At 38.0% G+C, this 4517-nt stretch overlaps 1 non-coding gene across 1 annotated transcript; it reads right to left on the reverse strand.

The window, feature by feature from the left end:
• Positions 1-3784: 3784 nt before the first annotated feature.
• On the reverse strand, positions 3785-3891 carry LOC141510311 (U6 spliceosomal RNA). Its single transcript, XR_012474815.1, has one exon. It is a non-coding gene; the product is annotated as a U6 spliceosomal RNA (small nuclear RNA).
• Positions 3892-4517: the final 626 nt, after the last annotated feature.

The following is a 4517-nucleotide window of genomic DNA, read 5'->3' on the forward strand; positions in this document are numbered from 1 at the left end:
AAATACATGTTTTTTAAAATCAGGACAGAGTTAATGTTCTGCAAATTCTGAGATAGAAACTTCTTGAGGACAATGAGATTGTCTCATTCATCTCTACACCTCATAAGTGTTTTTGTACATAGCTGACAAACTAGAAAAAAATCTTGAATTGTAACTGGATCTAAGACAAGATTTGTTTGTGGAGAGACAAAGACACAAAGACACCTAGTGAACCAAATGGATGTTAACTCTTTAATGATATAATCAAGATCTTTGTGTGTTACCTATAAATAAAATCTGACTGTTACACATAGTATTGGAAAAACATTTAACTTGAGCTTGGGATATCTGGGTTTAATACTGGCTCAGTCACTAACTAGATATGGAATTAACTATGTGACCTTGAGCAAGTCATGTAACTCTTTCTGGGCCTCAATCCCTCTTCTTTAAAATGAGGAGGATTGGGCTAAATGGTTTCTGAGGTCTCTTCCAACTCTGAATCTATTTCCTAATAGCTTTCAAAAAGTCTTCCTTTCCTCATTTGTAAAACAGGGATGACAATCTCTGTTCTATTCTCTTTCAACGAGATGCAAGAAAAATACCCTGTGAATGTTAAAGTATATAGAAATGTTATTTTTTAAAGTGTGATGTCCAGATATAGATACAAAGATAAATGAGATATAGTTCCTATTCCCATACAGTTCATAGTATCAGAATCTGACAGGACAGATAAAGTCTGATAGGTGTCTGTGGATCAGCAAGTCTAGAGGGACTCAGGGAGGGTATAGGGGCCATTACTTACCTAACTCCTTACCCAGAGGGAATCTAGAGAGTTCCCAAAGGTGAAGTCAGTGTTCACCTTGGAGGTAGCTACTGCATCTACCACCTAAGGTCCAAGCCAGAAGTCCTGAGGTGCTAGAGCATCTAAGATCTGAGAACCAATTCTGGCTAAGGTAAAGAGCAGGGTCGAAACTAATGGTGATATACTAGTGGAGATAAGGCTTTGACCCATTTGCAGATAAAAATATCTTTTAATAAAAATCTATTAATATATATTAATAGATTTCTAAATATGGACCAAAGCAAATATATGAAAAAACAACTTAACATAATTGAAAAGGATTAAGCATTCAGAGGGTCAAAGTACATGAATAAGATCCACTTCATGATTTTTAATGGATAATGAAATTAAAAGCATGCACAGGAAGGATTTTGGCTCTGGCATTTGGACAAGTTGTATAACCTCTCTGTATTTGCTTCCTCAATTGTCAAATGAGGTGATTCAAATAAATTATTTCTCATTGTCATCTCCAAAATTCTATGATTCCTGATGAGATTTTATGTTATGTAAGACTTTAATGTCAATCCCAGTTATGCTACTTCCTGTGTAACAAAGTTAAAAACACAGTCCCCGGCCTCAGTCAGAGCACATTCCAGTGAAAGTAGCAACATAAATAACCATGAATACACAAGATATATGCTACAGGAGGGGATCTCATAGGGAAGTCACAACAACTGGTAGAAGACCAGCAGGAGATAGAATTTGTACTGGGTTTCGAAGAAAATCAGAGAAGTCAAAACCACAGAAAGAGGTAGGAAGGGAGAGCATGATTATATGCAATGTCTTGTTCTGAGCATTAGAGTTAAAAATAAGAAGGACGATTGGAATTTCATTAGTAATAAGCAAGTTACTTCATTGGGTTTCAGTTTCCTTAACTATAAAAATAAGCTATACTATATGCTATCTAATTTTTACTCTAATAGTCTATTCTCTAGTTTTATAAATTGAGAGTTTTAGGTTGGAAAATATTGAAGATTATGTCTAAAAATATTTGCAGACTAACCATGTAATCAGTCAATAAACATTAAATGCTTATTATTGCTAGCTACTAATTGTCAGGCACTATGCTGTGGTAGAACTTATTCTGCTTGTTCCTAGAGGGTAGAATGAGGGCTAATGACAGAAGATAGAGGGAGTCAGATTTTAGTGATAAAAATCTGGCCCAAAGCCTGTTGGTATGGGCTTCTCTCCCTTTGGTAGGAATGAATGCTGAGACCTGTGTAAGAGGTAAGGAGGAGTTGCAAGAGTGGGAGAGCTCTAGTCCTCTTCTGGACTCTTCAAGCTTCAAATAGTTTAGGGTTCTTCTGGTTTCCAGCACATCCCTAATGGAAGAACTCCTTTATTCGGTATTATCTGATAAATATTCTCAGCTATATGCCTTCTTTGTTTTGCTAAAATCTGAATAAATGGGTTGCTCTTCTCTTCATTATGTGAGTCCATTGTGGGATGTAGGGTGTATTCAAGGAAGACTAGTACTAGTACAAGACTGGCATTTTTGGTATGAGGGCTGCTTTCCACCTTTGATGTCCATCTGAGCCACCTAACTCTCACCTGTGGCTCCAAGAAGCAGCCACACCCCAATAACCCATTCCGGCAGGCAGGCTAAACCAGGTTGTGGGTTACCAAGGGAGTATCAAGTTCATCAATGAGTAGTGAGGGGTGACTATGCCAAGGATATGAAGTCTTCCACTAGTGGAATGGGCAGAAGAGAGCAATTTGTTCCAATGACCATGAAGCCAGCCAAAACAGGTGTTGGGGAACCCTTAGGTTTGGTTAGACATTGAAGATGCCAGACTCTGTCTTGCTATACTGGAACGTGATGACTTTGGAAGAGAGAGTAAGGTGGATGAACTTGCAGCTTCCAATTAAATTGTCTTAGGAAAATTCTGAAGATCACTTGGTAAAAGATACCAGACACTGAGTTCCTTTTTCGAGCTAAACCACCTAGCATTCCAACATTACTACAGAGATTGCAACTTCAATGGGCTGGACACGTTGTTAGAATGCCAGACATACACTTGCCAAAAAAAAAAAAAAACTATTAACTCATTCAGGGCAAGCGCTCAAAGGGAGTCAGAAGAAGTGATACTGAGATCCCCTGAAGGTCTCATTGAAGAACTTTAGAATTGACTGTACAGCATGGGAGACACTGGCACAGAACCACCCAGTATAGTGTGCCCTCATCAGTGGGGATGCTGCACTCTATGAGGAAGGCAGAATTGAAGCAGCTCAAGGGAAACGTGACATCTGTAAGTTGAGTACATATCCCAGGTGTACACATGGACTATTTGTGCCCAACTTGTGGTAGAGCATTCTGAGCTCATATTGATCTGATCAGCCACAGTAGCACACACTGTAATTTGTCTCAAACATAGTGGTGTCATTTTGATCTTCTTTGATAATGAAGGACAAGAACCAACCAACAAACCAACCAACCAAATATTGTGGAAATGGTATTGGGGAGAGAGGTGATTTAAGCCTTGGTCCTCCATTCTCCCCAATAATGATAAAGTGATCAGAAGTTAGCTTGAATTTAATCACATACCTAGACTAATTATATTTAAGGTAGCAAGTAGATATAATTCTAGGTTGGCACTCCCTTTTTCAGAGGAAAGCCCCAATTTCCTACTACCCCTTCCAGAAGAAATTAAAGATTGGTGGACCAGGAAGGGGGGTGGAGGAAGAGAGGCTAGCATATCTATTTTGCCTCCAAATCACACAAGAATAGTTCTCTTACATGGTGGGTCTTGTCTACTATGGAAGAAGTTACTAATAATTAAAGCTGTCCAAAAAATGTGACGGGTTTCCTAGAAGGATCTTCATTGACTTTCTTTTTTTTTTCAAATTTTAAGAAACATTTTATTTAAAAATTTATATAAAACAATCCAAGGTTCTCCAGAGAACGGTGCCCAAGAGATGTATATGATAAGATGTCGAAGATGGATTGGAGAAGCAGGAAGGAATAAAAATATGGAATGCTTCACGAATTTGCATATCATCCTTGCGCAGGGGCCATGCTAATCTTCTCTGTATCGTTCCAATTTTAGTATATGTGCTGCCGAAGCGAGCACCTTCATTGACTTTCACTTGAGTTCTTCACAGACGCAAGATGACCATTTGTCAGGGATGCTGTACAGATTAATACTTCAAGAGATGGAGTAAACTAAATAAGCTCTTAGTATTTTTATAACTCCAAGATTCTGGAATTCTGAAAATTTGGGGATCTCATACCACCATTTTTCTCTGTATCATATTGGAAAAGAAGATAAGCTCAACAACATGAGCAAAAAAAGGACTCAAGGCAATGATGATAATTTCCAATTCTACATTATTATTGTCATACTTATGTTATATGTTAAGAAACACAAGGGCTGAAAGGCAGCATTATACAGAGGAAAAGGTGCTAGATTTGAAATCAGGGATCTAAATTCAAATCTTAGAATTTAAATTTATTGCCTGTGTGATTTTGGGCAAGTCTGGGATTCAGTTTTTTACCAGTAAAGTGAGGGGGTTGGACTAAGAACCCTGTTAGTTCTAAATCTATGATCCTATGCTTTCTTTATGGTCGTACAATTTAGTTCTATTTTTCTTTCTTCATCAGCTTTATTTCTTTCTTCCCCCTTTCCTCCATTTCCCAGTGTAATGCTATAGCAAGAACCCCAGATTTGGACTAAATGGATTTGGTTTCAAGTACTGG

Source organism: Macrotis lagotis, chromosome 1, assembly GCF_037893015.1.
Source record: "Macrotis lagotis isolate mMagLag1 chromosome 1, bilby.v1.9.chrom.fasta, whole genome shotgun sequence".
Taxonomy (NCBI): domain Eukaryota; kingdom Metazoa; phylum Chordata; class Mammalia; order Peramelemorphia; family Peramelidae; genus Macrotis; species Macrotis lagotis.